We start from the raw sequence: 18,038 nt of genomic DNA on the forward strand, positions 1-18,038 counted from the left end.
ACAGGTCTATAATTTATTTTTTTGCTGCCTGCTTCCCTCCCATTTTAAATAGCAGAGTGACCTTTGCAATTTTCCAGTTCTCTGGAACCATGCCAGAATCTATTGACTCTGAGGAGGATTATTTCTAAGGCTTCCACAATTTCTAGTGCTACTTATTTCAGAACTCATGATCACATTCTATTTGGTCCAGGAGACATCAATCCTTTAACCATTCAACTTCCCAAGCTCCATCACTCTGGTGATTCCAACTGCATTCACCTCTCTTCCCTGACATCTTTGAAAGTCCAGTGTATTGCTAATGTCTTCTTTAGTGAAAACTGTTGCAAAATACTCATTGAGTTCCTCTTCCATCTCCTTGTTTCCCATTACAATTCTCCAGTGTCATTTTCTATCAGTTCTATATGTACAGTCTGTCCCATTTTTCCATGTTACATTTCCAAGAGTGGAGCAAATCTGAGATACACAATGGCATCTCCAACACTTCCACTTTAACCCTTTTGTACCTCATGACTGACCACATGCTTTAGTGTGGAGTTCAAAGACAAACTTCAGAAGTCACCATTATTGAAAGCTTCCATCTTTCTCTGAAGCTTCTGTGAATTCCCTTGATTGAAAACATGATCTAAATGCAGTGTGTGTGGATGTTGTTCAAAAAATTCTGCTTTATACAGGTTAATTGCATTGTTATTTATATTCAGTGGCTTTGACATTACAATAACTCAAGATGACTATGGTACTTCAATTCGAACATGATCCACATTAACTCAGGATTATTACAAGCAACTAGGCAAGATGAATAGGAAGTGCAATCAATTTTACAGGAATGATTTATTGTTCCCAATGAATGGATCTTCAGACACTTGGTTATACATTTGTTTCATCAAATTCAAGACAACAATCCTTGTCTAGATTCTCTTTTGCATTATCAGACAATGCAATCTGGAACAACCACAAATGTTAATTTGCAAAATTATATAATGTAACTATAGATTAGCATAAAGAAACTAAGAAAGTCTTGTGCTCTGCAATGAATGGGGAATTAGCAACCATTTTGATATTGCAACCAATGTGCCATTTGTTTTTTAATTCTGAGACTCACTTGAGGAGGATCAACAGATATGTGGCTCAAGGCAGGGGGCAGGTTGTGTAATGAGGCAAAGCGTTCTGCTTCAGAGCCCAGCACTCAAAAATGTATGGTTTGGGTAGAGCAAGGGTCAAGATGGTGTGGTGATTAAAAAAAAAAATTGATGTTCAACCTGACAATAATCACAGTCCTTGCTGAAGTGCCCACTTTTACCTTTACCATGGTCACTCCTGGGTTGTCCCAAACTTCCTGCTATGATCTCATTAGGGCACAAGGTTGACATTTCTTGTTCAATTTCAGGAATGATGCAAAACACTTTTCAATCTGAAACAAATAAACTGATTTTCATTGTCATATCACTGCATGAAGCAATAAATAATTGAATTTCTTGACCATTGACTGTACTGTACCTTATACTCAATTTCGAACTTTACTACAATACGCTGCTAATATGAAGCAGGTTAAACAGCATCTGTTGTCAGAGAATCAGAGGTCACGTTTCAGTTCAATTCATGTTTATTGTCATCTAATTGTACAAGTACAACCTGATGAAACAATGTCCTCAGTGCAAAACATGCACACACACAACCTCACAAAGATAAGCGTATACAGAGCCGTTGTCATACCCACACTCCTGTTCGGCTCCGATGTAACACACATACAGACAAACAATATATATGCAGGAGAAATATGTCATCTATATAAATAAATAAATAAATAGATTTTCTTCTGTACAAATGAGAGCCTCGGATGGTTAGTGTGAGCAGCTCCTTTCGTCGTTCAGCATTCTCACTGCCCATGGGAATAAGCTGCTTCTCAGCCTGGTGATGTTGACTCTGATACTGCATCTGTTCCCTGATGGAAGCAGCTCATGATGCTGTGTGCAGGGTGGAAGAGCTCTTCAATGATTTTGCGTGCCGTCTTTGGACAACAAACCTGGTAAATCGTGAGACCCCAGAGATCTGCTCTCGCACTCTTATGGCCCTGTGGATCGACCTCTGATCCATTTCTCTGCAGCTACCATACCACACTGTGATGAGGCCGGCCAGAATACTCTCGATAGAGCTCCTATAGAAGGTTGACATAATGGTAGCCAGTAGCCTTGCCTGCTTCAGTCGTCTCAGGAAGTGCAGGCGTTGTTGTGCCTTCCTGACAAGTGAAGGAACGTTGAGTGTCCACGATAGATCACGTTAAGTGAACTCCAAGGAACTTTGCGCTCTCCACTCTCTCTACTTCAGAGCTGTTGACGTGTAGTGGAGGGTGCTCATTCCTCATCCTCCTGAAGTCCATGATCATCGCCATCTTGTCCACATTGAGACTCAGGTTGGTGCTCTCACACTGTTCCACAAGATTTTCCACCTCTCCTCTGTAGTGCAACTCGTTGTTGATGAGGCCAACTGCTGTCATGTCACCTGCAAACTTGATGCCTCCGTTGGAGCTGAATCTGGCCATGCAGTCGTGGATCAGTTGCGTGAACAGGAGCTGGCGGAGAACACAGCTCTGAGGTGCGCCCGTGCTCAGCGTGACAGTGCTCGACATTCTACTACCGACTTAGAGAGACTGTGGTCTTTCCATTACAAAGTCCAGGATCCAATTACAGAGAAGGGTGTTGAGTCCCAGCAAGGACAACTTCTCCACCAGCCTCTGGGGAATGACTGTATTTATAATGGTATTGATGATGGTTGTGGACCTATCATCAAGTCTGCTCATTTTTCACTTCTCTTTTAGATTTCTAGTTTCCACAGTACATCAATTTAGTGCTTACATATGATTCTGTTCCATTATATTTTAATAATTTTGAACATTGGATGTAGTGTAATAGGAGGTGGATGGAATGCAACTACTGTAGGATCAGTGAATACTGCAGATCAACTTTTGATATTCTTGTGCCCAGCAATCGACTGCATCAGTCATCTGGGAAAGGTCACAGAACTTCATACTCAAAACTTGAGCATGAATATGGGATAGAAATAATGAGCAAAGTTGAAAATGTAATGAAACAAATATCATGCTTTCAATGTGCATTACAGTAATTTAGAAGTATTGAATACATTATGGATGCTGTATGTTTTCCTGACATTGCACATCCACTGTAATATTTTGATACAAATTACAATTAACTCATGGTTGCATCTATCGGACGCAATATTAATTTTTGTGCAAAGAAGGCACATATAACCTGCCTGAACCATAAACTACTCTGAGACCTCCAAAAGATCTGCCTGCACTATTGAAACACTTCACTTGCATTCACCACATCTATAATTATTTATCCATCCTTTTCAATTTACTATGTCCTTTTGTCTCAAAGCACAATATGGTATTAAATTTACTATTGTTGGTACATCTTACATACCAGTTTGGCTGCAGCAACAACCTCAATGCATCTGCACACATGACAATAAACATATCATATCACATAACATAGCTTAAAGAAATACCATGTGAGGTGAAAGATCAACAACAATGGGAGGATGAAATGTCAAGAAAGCATAAAAGCAAATGCAGAGAAACTCATGAAATTCAGATCTATGCCTTTGCAGTAAATGACCTGCAGTCATTTGAAGTGTTTGCCACAAGATCCATGATCACAGCATGCATCTTTTATAAATCCTGACAAGAAACATGTCATTCTTCAAAGAACTCAAAACACCACCTACTCTGGTTGATTTTAAAATGGCTTACCTTGAGATCAAAGAAAAAAATGGAACAATCCCAGTGGATTTAATAGTAATATCTTATCATCCAGAAATTGCTATTTTCCATTGCTTAGAAACCTTCTGAAAATGTTTGCATCAAGTGAGACAAATTCTATGAAATAAAGACATGTGACTGAAGATGCTGGAATTCAGTGAGTAAAAATAAAACAAAATGCTGGAGAAACTTTTTGGGTCAAGCAGCATCCATGGAGGGAAATGGAATTATGACATTTTGGGTCAAAAGCCTGCTCCAGATTTATCAATTGTTGGCTTCAGCAACTCACAAAGGTTCCTTGGACAGCACCTTCCAAACCCCCAGCCTCCACCTGCTAGAAAGGCAAAGGGAAATCCACCATCTTGAATTTGCCCTCCAAGCCACACAGCATCCTTCGAAATATCTCATCATTCCTTCACCTTCACTCCATCATTTTCTTTAACTTCACATCCTTCATCTTCACTCCATCACCCCATCGAGGACATCTGCATGAGGCGATGTCTTTTAAAAAAAGTAGCCTCTATCCTCCAAGACCCCCAATTACCAAGGCTATGCCCTCTTCACTCTACTGCCAGTGGGAAAAGGGTGCAGGAGCCTAAAGATGAGCACTCAATGGGACAAGGACAGCTTCTTATCTGCTGCCATCAGATTCCTGAATAATCAGTGAACCAAAGTCACTGCCTTACTTTTGAGCATTTTTTAAAATAGGTTTATTGTTATAAGATGGTTATAATTTGAATGTCTGCTCTATGATGTTGCCACAAACACAGAATTTCTTGACTTGTTCATATCAATAAATTCTGATTCAATTGGTTAAAATGCTTGAACTCTCTCCCCAAAAACATTTTGGGCCTGCCTCAAAAGTTCAAGAAGGCAATTTACCACTATTTCCTTAGGGCAATTGGAAATGAGCAATTAAATGCTGGCTCGCCCTCTAAAGCCAACAATCCTTGAATAAATAAAAATAAATGCTGCCTGACCTGTGGAGTTCAGTAGGCTTCTGACAAAGGCGACACAATTTTTTCTTGTAATTAGCATAGAAATTGTCATAGTTTCACAAGATCAATGACCTGAAGCAGCACCAATGGCCCACTGAGACTGCTTTGCCATTCAAATCATGAGCTCATCCATCTTCCCACTCAGCCCCATTCCCTGGCTTTTCCCCATAACCCTTGATGCCCTGACTAATCAAATAGCTGTCAATCTCCACTTTCAACCTCACTTCCACAGCCACCAGTGGCAATATGTTCCACAGCTTCACAACCTTCTGACTCCATTTTAAATTGACCCCCTTTTATCCAGAAGTTCTGCCCTCTTGTCCTAGAATCTCCTACCATGGGTAACATCCTTGTAATGTGATTGTGATTTGCTGGTACATCTTGATTTTTTATTCAAATGAACAACATTGTTTTTCTTTCAGGCTCCACATTCCCAATATGTGGGAGCAACAACAGAAAAACATTATGGTCTTGCATCTTAGTGGTTAGTCTACATTGTTATTCACAAATAAAAGGAAATGCATCATAATCCCTTTAGAAAAACACAGATTCATAAATTTCAATGAGATCTCCTCTCACTCTTCAACATTCTAAAGGTAAAAGTAAAGGTTCCATTATTGTCACTTAATACTACATTTAGAATATAACAAATGATGTTTTTTTTAACTTGTGTCTATTGTAAGGCAGACAGAGAGCTGCCACTTTGTCCAGAGCCCCTCACAAAAACCTAGAGCAACTGGTGTCACCTCCAATTACTGGCCAGTCCTGAGCCTGCTTAACTTCCAAGATCAGACAATCCCAGGCATATTTAGAGTATTAGGTATTGTCAGACAATACAATTCCATTTTACTCACCCTCCACTCATGCCAAACCCACCGTCTCTGGAATTCTAGTGAATATTTTCTGCACTCTGTTGAAGGTTATGTGACCTCTCCAACAAGCCTGAGATCAGACCTTATCTGCCAACCAAGGGTTAGGTCTGCCCACCTGTGATTGGTTCTTGCAGCTGACGTGTGATTGGTTTTCTGGGTGTCAATAAATTGTGAGATCTGCCCACAGGTGAGGTTGATGCACGATTGGTTCAAACAGGTCATGTGAATGGGCCTGGCATTAAAAGGTCATGTGTGGCGCATGTTTGGCCACTTTATTTGCTGCTGTTTTGAGAACACACTGAAGTCCAGATTGTCAGCCACAGGTGGGTGCCAGAGGCTGATTTTCAATGGGCCTATCCTGGATCCTGTGCTGTAGTTGATACTGGAAACCAGGTTGATTTGATATGCTTGTTAGTTGAAATTAATTTACTGTTCATTAGTGTTCTGGGCCTGTGGGTGGATGGGTGTTGTGTTTTTAACTCTTGCATTCTCAACTGGGAGTTGAGAATATTTAGCAGTGATTTATTTACACTCAAGGTGTAGTTATTTGTATACCTGTAAGCTCACACCAAGACACAAGAGCAACTTGTCTGTGAACTACTCTTTGCAGACAATGCAGCTTTAGTTGCCCATTCAGAGCCAGCTCTTCAGCGCTTGACGTCCTGTTTTGCGGAAATTGCCAAAATGTTTGGCCTGGAAGTCAGCCTGAAGAAAACTGAGGTCCTCCATCAGCCAGCTCCCCCACATCTCCATCGGGCACACAAAACTCAAAACGGTCAACCAGTTTACCTATCTCGGTTGCACCATTTCATCAGATGCAAGGATCGACAACGAGATAGACAACAGACTCGCCAAGGCAAATAGCACCTTTGGAAGACTACACAAAAGAGTCTGGAAAAACAACCAACTGAAAAACCTCAAAGATAAGCATATACAAAGCCGTTGTCATACCCACATTCCTGTTCGGCTCCGAATCATGGGTCCTCTACCGGCATCACCTACGGCTCCTAGAACGCTTCCACCAGCGTTGTCTCCGCTCCATCCTCAACATTCATTGGAGCGACTTCATCCCTAACATCGAAGTACTCGAGATGGCAGAGGCCGACAGCATCGAATCCATGCTGCTGAAGATCCGACTGCACTGGGTAGGTCACGTCTCCAGAATGGAGGACCATCACCTTCCCAAGATGGTGTTATATGGCGAGCTCTCCACTGGCCACCGTGACAGAGGTGCACCAAAGAAGAGGTACAAGGACTGCCTAAAGAAATCTCTTGGTGCCTGCCACATTGACCACCGCCAGTGGGCTGATATCGCCTCAAACCGTTCGGCGGGCAGCAACCTCCTTTGAAGAAGACCGCAGAGCCCACCTCATTGACAAAAGACAAAGGAGGAAAAACCCAACACCCAACCCCAACCAACCAATTTTCCCCTGCAACCGCTGCAACCGTGTCTGCCTGTCCTGCTTTGGACTTGTCAGCCACAAACGAGCCTGCAGCTGATGTGGACATTTACCCCCTCCATAAATCTTTGTCCGCGAAGCCAAGCCAAAGAGTAAGAAGAGAGATTCTGGGTTAGTCTGTGAGTGTGTGCCCATTTGTGAGTTCCCCTGCAAAAAATAAATGCTATTGTTTGTTGATAATGTGCATTCAGCCTTGATTCTCTTTGAACCCATTAATCTATTTCTGAACACAACACACTCTCCCTTATGCAAGTATCTTCTATTGTAGGTAAGGTGAAACAGGAACTGGAAACACTCAGCAAGTCTGTGAAAAGAGCAGGTAAATTAAAAGAATTAAAGAAATCATTCTGATGCGTCCATGCTGGAACTGTACTGAATGTTTCAATCACTATTTTAATCACTGACATATTAAATTTGTCCTTGCATGCATGTGGGATTGGAAAGCTAGGATAGTTTAATCAATAGCCATTTTGCAAAATGCATTTTCCTTTCCAAGGGAAATTGTATCACACACATTCTGTCTAATATCAGATGGCATCAACTTATCCATGGGGAAAGCTGGATTGTCCTGGACCCAAACACAATGTCACGGCCTCCAACTGCACTTATTCTCTCTTGATGTGGCGAGCTGATCACACTTGTGGTTCCTATATCTGAGAGGCCATCAGCAGGTATGAAGTGATGCCTCAGGTGGCACATATTGAGCCCCCACCCTCCTTCCCCAAATAATCTGCCAGTATTTTGCTACCCTTTTTTAAAAAAATATCTTTTACATCAGCATTTTCAAGATACATCAACATCACAGAAGACTGAAAATGCTGGGAATATTTCATAGGTCAGGCAGTGGTTACAGTACTTTGGGTTTGGAAAACTTGATAAGAGATTGATGTTTTTTTTTCCCCCCCAGCATCCAAGCAACTACTTTCATAATCAGAACAAATGTATTCAATCTTGGTCTTAACATGTTGTGAGAGCCTTCTTTCTAATCAGATTATCAGTTTTGGCATGTTTCAGGTGTCCTTGTGGTTGCCATGTTCTGTCCAAACTTAAAGATGCAATCTACAGCTTCAAGATACTGTAGATATTGCCTCAGCCAGATCCATTTTCACTTTACACTTAATATTGTTTCCCTCCTGTGTTGTAGCTGTAATTTGTTTTATCTTGTGGACAACTTTCGCACCTGGCTTTTCACAATAGAATTCTTGCAGAGGTTATGAGGCCCACCTTCAGATTGTTAAATTGCTCTGTTCCGGCATGGTTTTAAAAAAAGCTGTGTTTAATGAATTGCAAGCTGCACAGGGATGTGAGAGTGAACTTCATCATTCCTGCCTGTTCAGAAATTATTTGTAATGGATGACAAATTGGTTCATTAGCATCCTAAATTTCCAACATTATGCATTTCACCCTTGTGTCAGAATGTGATCGCTTTATATTTGTTCCAATAATTTTAACACTAGGCAGGCAGACACTCAATCAAATGCAGGGTTCCAACTGCATTTTTAAAAAAAATAAAATAACTGGCAAATGAACTGCTGCTTGATGAAGATAGTCTGATTATAGATTTTGATTCCTTTGAATCCACTTTTTATATTTGAAAGAAGTAAAACACGAAAATCTGCAGACACCGTGGTTGAAGTAAAATCACAAAGCTGGAAAAACTCAGCAGGTCAAGTGGTGTCCTTTATATATCAACGGTGAAATTACACAATTGACATTTTGGGCTTGAGCTCTTCATCAAGGTATGCAAAAATGTCAACAGGTATCTGAATAAAAGAGAGCGGGGGGGGGAGTGGTGGTTGAAAAGGCAGGATAAGATAGGTGGAGAAAAGGGGGAGGGGACACCAGCGATCAAGGGGAGGAGGGATAGTTGAGTGAAGGGAGGGAGAATTGGAAAGTAGAAGAGCAGGTGAGCTGAAACCAGAGAAGTCTATGTTAATGCCATCTGGCGAGAGAGTGTCCAGATGGAAAATCAGGTATTGTTCCTTCAATTTGCAGGTGATCTTGGTGGGACTATACATAAGGCCATGGACAGACATGAGTGTGATACAGAACTGAAAAGGTTGGCTACTGGGAGGTCTCTATCACTAATGCAGAGAGAGTAAATGCGCTCAGTGAAGCGATCTCCCAATCTCCAATTTAGAGAAGACCACAAAGGGAACACTGGATGCAATAAATCAGTCCTGTGGATACAAAAGTGAATTGTTGCTTCACTTGAAAGGCCTGTTTGGGGCCTCGGACCATAGTAAGGGAGGAGGTGTGGGAGCAAGAGTGGCACCTCCTGCATCATAGGGGAAGGTGCTGGAGGTGAGGGGAAATTAGTTGGGAGGGATGAGTGGATGAGGAAGTCACGGAGGGAGTGATCCCTACGGAAGGCAGTGAGGAGAGAAGAGGAGAAGATGTGTCTGTTAGTCTGTTCCTGTTGTAAGTGCCAGAAATTCTAGAGGATAACGTGTTGGATGTGGAGGCTTGTGGAGTGGTAGGTGAAGGTAAGGGGGATCCTATGTTTGTTGTGACTGGGGGCAGAGAGGACCAGGAAATGGAGGAGATCTGGTTGAGGGCTGAGTTGATAGTGTGGAAGAGAAGCCACATTTGTGGAAGAAGGGAGACATTTTGGAAGATCTGGACTGGAAGGCCTCATCTTGGGAACAGATGTGGCAAAGACAGAGAAATTGAGAGAAGGGGATGGAATCCTTGCAGGGAACGATGTGAGGACGTGTAGTCAAGCTCGTTATGGTAGTTAGTGTTTTCATAATATATGTTGGTGGAAAGCTTGCGATGGAGACAAAAGAGATCCAGGAAGGGGGGAGTGCTGTTGGAGATGAACCAAGCAAGTTTGAGATGGGGGTGGAAGTTGGCTGCGAAGTGGATCAAGTTGTTATATTTGAACTTTACCTTTTAATTTTTCTTTAAAATAAACTTCTGAGGACTTTTCTCCGTGATTAGAAATTTATTGTGATGTGAGAAATGTCCCTCAATGTTCCCCTTCTATTTCTAGCGCACTACACTTGGGCTCTTTACTCAATGGTAGTGCAGAGATCCAAGCAGATGTGGTCCTGTAGTATACTGTCCTCCAAAATCAATCAATGGTTCCTTGCAAGAAAATACTGCTTCCATCTGTAAATTGTATAAAAAGATTCAGCTTTGACTTGGAATGGCATTTGTCAGAATGCCAGATTTTTCCATTCCTTTGTAGGAATCAAAGTCCCTTCCTCACAGAAGTAAATAAAGAAGGTGAGATAAATTGTTCTTTCCTTACTGAACATCTGAAAACACCCAAAATCCATAGCTTTTAAAAACTCTTGCCATTTTTATCTTTGGTTGTGCAGTGTCTCAGACATCAAGTGTCATTTGACTTGTCTGTGTTTGGAGAGTTTTACCTTGTGCAGTGCTAAGGATCCTTTGCAGATTTTCTTTTTTATAAATCCTCCTGATAAAACTGCTGAATGTTCACCCACTTTTGTTGATACCTCACAGAAGCCGTTATACACAGAATGAAAGGTGCTGACATGCATCTTTTTCCCAAATAGACATTAGTTTGTTCCTGATGCTTGTATTCAGCCTATGACATGCTTCAAAGAAAATAAGATCATGAGATGTAAAAAAAACACAGGAATTGGTCCTCCTTGTTGTGCTATTCAATTAGATCAGGGCCAATTATTTTTAAAAATCAGTCTGAAGTAACCCCCCAGATCCTTAGGAGCTTGATCTCCAAAGATTTTGAAGCGATTCAACATCTGAGACTCCACAGGGCTCCTGGAACATTCCAATGATTCATCACCCCATAGGTGACAACCTCTCAGTGCTTAATAGCTGTAACCCCTGGTATCTGTCACCCAAGCCAAAGGGAAATCTAATCAGAGCAATCTCCTTAATGAAATATCTAATATTTAGCCTTAAAAACACTGCCACATTTAAAGTTGATTTAGTCATGCCCACTTTGCTAAGAAAAAAACCCCACAATGCTGGGGAAACTCAGCAGGTCAAACAGTGTACTTTATAGAGCAAAAATAAAGATACATAACAAACACTTAGGGCTTGAACCCTTCATCAAGCTACGAGAAAAATGTAAGCAGGCAACAGCATTGTGCCTTTATATCAATAGCGGTGTCTGCAGTATTCTGTGTTTTACTTCCCACACTACTTATTGTGGGTGCTTTCTGTGCTAACCTCCCCCCATATTGCAAAGCTGTTTGACCTTCAAAGCAGGTTTCCACATTCTGATCCCATGAAAGACACTTCAAAAAAAGTGCATTTTGTGGCATCAAAATATGGAAACATGCTGTGAGTAATATAAAACCATGACTATATGCCTGAGTTTGCGCATGTTTGAGTTATCCCTGCAGGCAAGATGCAAAATATTATAGTTTTAGTCCTCAGATTATTGCTTATACCGACTTTGTTCCAATAAAGGTAGTCACTTGGAGGCTCTGTTAGGTTTTGTATCTACAATGTGTTTTCAATTATGTCCAATACAAGTTCAGTTGTATTTAAACACACAAAAATTGTAACCATCTTCTTTAATGTTCTATGAAAAGTCTTGAAGTAACATTCTATGTGGTCGATCCTAACAAAATATTTGTACAAAAGTTAACGTAGCTTAACAATCTTTAAAGCTATTCAACGTGGTTCAACAATCCTTAACTTTCTTTAAACATGGTTATCTTTCTTTAATACTTGTTTGACATATTTTAAAACGTTGCTTAAATGTGGTTCAACTGTATTTAATGTTGCTTCAACGGTCAACAGAAATTGTGGACACCTAACTTGCCCTCATCAAATCTTCAACTGACCACTTGCGTGGACGAACCTATATTTAAACTCTCACTCACACAGGCTCCTTTGTGCACACACTGGCCTTGGCTCCAACGGTTCACCACGCATTTGCCACCATGCTCCTCCGGCACCACAAACGGTGCCAGCCTTTGTATGTGCCTGCCAACACCCATGAACATAGTAATCAAAATGGCCGTGCGCGGCCTACTAACTTTCAGGATGCCGCTGACACCCGTGGGGACTGATGGGACACTGCCCAACAACAGGTAAGGAGAGAGCCATGGTTCTTGCACTTGGCCCTAATTATTATATTAGAAATGCTATGGCTATAATAAATACACAATATATCAATATAATAAACAATTAACTAGCTAACATCCAAAATGTTATGCAGGTCTTTTTTCATCTTTACCCCCAAAATGTAGTCTGTGCAGTGAGCAAAGTATAAACCTAAAATGCAAACAAAATACAGTCAGTGTGTACTTATTAAAGTTCCTCCATCTACTGTAGAATCGATGAGCCAAAATGTCTGCCAGTAAACCTTGGATCTTCCTCAGTAAGAATAGAGAGAGCTTTCCTTTAGAGCTTAACACGAGGTATATCTTCAGGATATCGTTTGGATTTCTTCCTTTTTCCAGCATTCTGCTTCTCATAGCACAAATTTGATCTTTCAGAACCAGATTTTGAAGATTTATCTGAAACTCTTGATTTCAATGAATGAGTCTCCTTAACCTTCCCTGCAACAGGTTTGCTTGTCTTTTTTTCTTTCTTACCTGTAGTTGGTCATAGATAAGATTAAAATTTTAATGACATTAGTTCTTCAAACTTATCAACAACGACAGGATTTGCAGAATCGTTCTGCAAAAAAGTAGACTGGTTCCACTTATGGCTCCTAGAAATGTATTTCACTAAAACTGCAGCCTTTTCAACCATTCTGGCTTCTATTGTCTTTTATTGCAATTTCAGATCCAATTTTACAACTTCCAATTCAGTCTTATTTTCTGACTCTTTATTTTGAAGCCTTTTATTGAACTGTCTCTCTGCATTCAATTCTTTTGTTAAGAAAGTAATTCTCTCATTACCTTCAAAGAAATTACTAACTTGATCTGAAATTAAAAGGTCATGTGATCCATTGGTATTTCTGCTTTCAACCCTGCTATAGCAAATTTGAATTAATTTCCCCTTTCTGCATCATTATTAGCTGGGCCTTCAAGTTACAGTCTTGATTGTTTCTGTAGTTGGCTGTCTTGTGTTATTAACGAATGACTTGTTCTCTTTCAAGGGATGAATCTCCTTCTCCAACCTTTACATCTTGATAAAACTGAATCTCTTTCCTCATTAACTGTGTTCATTTTTTTTTTAGTTTTCCGTCTTTGCAAATTCTATCTGCAATTAAATCTCTTTTCTTGCCAACCACTCCCTAGACCTTTTCCTTGGTCACTTTCAAGACTGAAGAATCATTGGATTCATTCTCATCCTTTTGAAATCCTGTTTTGTTTCCAAGTGCAAAAGTTAAAAGTTTTCTTTTCACTGTTCTCATGATTATCCAAGTCCTCTTTCAACATTTTGTTCTCTGCAGGCAGTTGCATCATACTGTCAGTCACATACTCCTTTATTCCATCAGCACATTTTTGTGTTCGCCAGTTTTGCAGCATGTTGTGAGATTTCTTCACTGACCTTTTCTGCTGTAACCTCTGGGCTACGAAAGCTACTTTCAGATTTGTTCTCAGTCATTTGTTTTAGCCTTTCCTCAGCTTCAATTACACAGGAATAATCACCAGCAGTATTTGCAACATCAACTAATACTTAATTTTCATCTGTTGTTGATGAAGATAATTCCTTCAATATTGGTTTAAATGCCTTTGATTTATTTTCACATTATTCTGTTTCCTTTTCTTCAGAAGTGAATTTCTTAATTTTCTGTTCCGATAACTCGTATTTCACAATCAAATTCTGGTGACATCTCTGTCGACCGATTCATTATTGGGGTTTGTGTCCCGGCAACACCATGCTCGGGCAGGATTTGTCCATGTATATTCACACCTTGTGACAGTGGTACAAAATGTTCTGCCTTAACATCAGATACTCTCATTTCATATGATGACATCTAACCATCAGTCCTCAGAAATAGGTCGCTTTAAACAACAGGTCCTTTTAAACTTGTCAGTTCCTTTCCTTCTGCCTTCTCAGCAACAAGTTTTGATTTCAGATCCAATTGTCCCCTCATTCTCCTTAGCTCCAATTGCTGCTTTTTTAGCTGCTCCTCCTGTTCTATTTGCTGATTCACCTGGTTCTTTCGCTGCCCCCCCTTAGCAGCTTCTTCTGTTGCCTTTCTTGCTTTATTCACTGCATCCTTAGCTGCTCCTGTTCCATTCGCTGCTGATGTAAGGTATATTTCTCATCCAGCATCTTCTTTTGAGCTTGAAGAGCAGCCTTAGCCTTTACATAAATATATATATGTGTGTGTGTGTGTGTGTGTGTGTGTGTGTGTGTGTGTGTGTGTGTGTGTGTGTGTGTGTGTGTGTGTGTGTGTGTGTGTGTGTGTGTGTGTGTGTGTGTGTGTGTGTGTGTGTGTGTGTGTGTGTGTGTGTGTGTGTGTGTGTGTATATGTATATATGTATATCTATCTCTATCGAGATAGATAGAGATAGATAGATAGAGACAGATAGAGAGAGAGAGATGTGTGTGTATGTATATATGTGTGTATGTATATGTTATGTGACTTCCAGGCCAAACATTTTGGCAGTTTCCGCAAAGCAGGACGTCAAGCGCTGAAGAGCTGGCTCTGAATGGGCAACTAAAGCGGCATCATCTGCAAAGAGTAGTTCACGGACAAGTTTCTCTCGTGTCTTGGTGTGAGCTTGCAGGCGCCTCAGATTGAAGAGACTGCCATCCGTGCGGTACCGGATGTAAACAGCGTCTTCATTGTTGGGGTCTTTCATGGCTTGGTTCAGCATCATGCTGAAGAAGATTGAAAAGAGGGTTGGTGCGAGAACACAGCCTTGCTTCACGCCATTGTTAATGGAGAAGGGTTCAGAGAGCTCATTTCTGTATCTGACCCGACCTTGTTGGTTTTCGTGCAGTTGGATAATCATGTTGAGGAACTTTGGGGGACATCCGATGCGCTCGAGTATTTGCCAAAGCCCTTTCCTGCTCACGGTGTCGAAGGCTTTGGTGAGGTCAACAAAGGTGATGTAGAGTCCTTTGTTTTGTTCTCTGCACTTTTCTTGCAGCTGTCTGAGGGCAAAGACCATGTCAGTGGTTCCTCTGTTTGCGCGAAAGCCGCACTGTGATTCTGGGAGAATATTCTCGGCGACACTAGGTATTATTCTATTTAGTAGAATCCTAGCGAAGATTTTGCCTGCAATGGAGAGCAACGTGATTCCCCTGTAGTTTGAGCAGTCTGATTTCTCGCCTTTGTTTTTGTACAGGGTGATGATGGTGGCATCACGAAGATCCTGAGGCAGTTTACCTTGGTCCCAACAAAGCTTGAAAAACTCATGCAGTTTGGCATGCAGAGTTTTGCCGCCAGCCTTCCAGACTTCTGGGGGGATTCCATCCATACCTGCTGCTTTGCCACTTTTCAGTTGTTCGATTGCCTTATATGTCTCATCCAGGGTGGGAACCTCATCCAGCTCTAGCCTTAGGGGCTGTTGAGGGAGCTGGAGCAGGGCGGAATCTTGGACTGAGCGGTTGGCACTGAAAAGAGATTGGAAGTGTTCTGACCATCGGTTGAGGATGGAGATCTTGTCGCTGAGGAGGACTTTGCCGTCTGAGCTGCGCAGCGGGCTTTGGACTTGGGGTGAGGGGCCGTACACAGCCTTTAGAGCCTCGTAGAAACCCCTGAAGTCGCCAATGTCCGCGCTGAGCTGGGTTCGTTTGGCGAGGCTAGTCCACCACTCATTTTGGATCTCCCGGAGTTTGCGCTGAAGATGGCTGCATGCGCGACGGAAGGCTTGTTTCTTCTCTGGACAGGACGGCTTTGTAAGGTGAGCCTGGTGGGCAGCTCGCTTCTTTGCCAGCAGCTCCTGGATTTCCTGGCTGTTTTCGTCAAACCAGTCCTTGTTTTTCCTGGAGGAGAAGCCCAGTACCTCTTCAGTGGATTGCAGTATGGTAGTCTTCAACTGATCCCAGAGGGTTTCAGGGGACGGGTCCGTGAGGCGGGTTGCAGCGTCGAGCATTGCTTTGAGGTTTGCCTGGAAGTTTCCTCTCGCTTCGTCTGACTGCAGGTTTCCAACATTGAACCTCTTTCTGGGGGCTTTATTGTTCCTGGGCTTTGGCTTGAAGTGAAGGTTGAGCTTGCAGCGAACCAGGCGGTGGTCAGTGTGGCATTCCGCGCTAGGCATGACCCTGGTGTGGAGCACATCTTGTTTGTCACTTTCTCGCACCAGGATGTAGTCCAGGAGGTGCCAGTGTTTGGATCGGGGATGCATCCAGGTGGTCTTAAGGCTGTCCCTCTGCTGAAAAAGCGTGTTTGTAATGACAAGTCGCTGTTCTGCGCAGAGCTCCAACAGGAGCCCATTGTCGTTGCACTTGCCGACGCCATGCTTGCCCAGGATTCCTGGCCAGGTTTCTGAGTCTTTGCCGACACGAGCGTTGAAGTCGCCCAGGATGACAACCCACACAAAACTCAAAACGGTCAACCAGTTTACCTATCTCGGCTGCACCATTTCATCAGATGCAAGGATCGACAATGAGATAGACAACAGACTCGCCAAGGCAAATAGCGCCTTTGGAAGACTACACAAAAGAGTCTGGAAAAACAACCAACTGAAAAACCTCACAAAGATAAGCGTATACAGAGCCGTTGTCATACCCACACTCCTGTTCGGCTCCGAATAATGGGTCCTCTACCGGCACCACCTACGGCTCCTAGAACGCTTCCACCAGCGTTGTCTCCGCTCCATCCTCAACATCCATTGGAGCGCTTACACCCCTAACGTCGAAGTACTCGAGATGGCAGAGGTCGACAGCATCGAGTCCACGCTGCTGAAGATCCAGCTGCGCTGGATGGGTCACGTCTCCAGAATGGAGGACCATTGCCTTCCCAAGATCGTGTTATATGGCGAGCTCTCCACTGGCCACTGTGACAGAGGTGCACCAAAGAAAAGGTACAAGGACTGCCTAAAGAAATCTCTTGGTGCCTGCCACATTGACCACCGCCAGTGGGCTGATAACGCCTCAAACCGTGCATCTTGGCGCCTCACAGTTTGGCGGGCAGCAACCTCCTTTGAAGAAGACCGCAGAGCCCACCTCACTGACAAAAGGCAAAGGAGGAAAAACCCAACACCCAACCCCAACCAACCAATTTTCCCCTGCAACCGCTGCAATCGTGTCTGCCTGTCCCGCATCGGACTTGTCAGCCACAAACGAGCCTGCAGCTGACGTGGACTTTTTACCCCCTCCATAAATCTTCGTCCGCGAAGCCAAGCCAAAGAATATATGTTATGTATATATATATGTATGTATATGTACATATGTGTGTGTATATGTATATATGTGTGTGTATATGTATATATGTGTGTGTATATGTATTTATGTGTGTGTATATGTATATATATGAGTGTGTGTATATATATATGTATATATGTGTGTGTGCACGTGTGTGTATGTGTGTGTATATATGTACACACACACCACACACCACACACACACACACACACACACACACACACACACACACACACACACACACACACACACACACACACACACACACACACACACACACACACATAAACCATGTGTATATATTGTTGTATTCCCATTCTTGGCCTTTATTTGTATAGGAACTATTGAGAGTTTGCTGTTATCCTTACAGGACTCAGTAAGACCACTCGTCTGAACCGAGGCTATAGCACTGTTTTCTGCTGGATTTTCTTCTGGTATGTCGGTTGTTGCCCGGTAGTCTGACTCCATTTTAAATTCAAATTGTACATTTTCTTCCCTTTTGTCCTCTTCGCCTACATTTTGTGATACATTTTTAGCCATTTCCATACCAGTGCCTCTAGAATCGGATGACGTCATCCACTGTGCTTTCACAGAGTCTTTTTTTTCATCACCTGAAGCTGCTGCTTTTTAATTGCCAGCTTCAGGCTAGCAAGGAGAGCACCTTTGTCACCTGTGGTGTCTAGTCTTCGTGGCTTCAGTTCTGCTG

General features: G+C 42.3%; 1 long non-coding RNA gene across 23 annotated transcripts in view; it reads right to left on the bottom strand.

The window, feature by feature from the left end:
* Positions 1-18,038, bottom strand: part of LOC138740571 (uncharacterized) — a 589,788-nt gene that overhangs the window by 467,168 nt on the left and 104,582 nt on the right. For 2 of the 23 annotated variants that reach the window (XR_011343028.1, XR_011343030.1), the window contains exon 7: positions 1,298-1,408. The exons of the other annotated variants lie outside the window; for them this stretch is intronic. This is a non-coding gene — a long non-coding RNA (uncharacterized lncRNA). The remainder of the gene's footprint in view (positions 1-1,297; positions 1,409-18,038) is intronic. 23 annotated transcript variants of the gene reach the window in all.

The sequence above is a fragment of the Narcine bancroftii genome, chromosome 8 (assembly GCF_036971445.1).
Source record: "Narcine bancroftii isolate sNarBan1 chromosome 8, sNarBan1.hap1, whole genome shotgun sequence".
In the NCBI taxonomy this organism is placed as follows: domain Eukaryota; kingdom Metazoa; phylum Chordata; class Chondrichthyes; order Torpediniformes; family Narcinidae; genus Narcine; species Narcine bancroftii.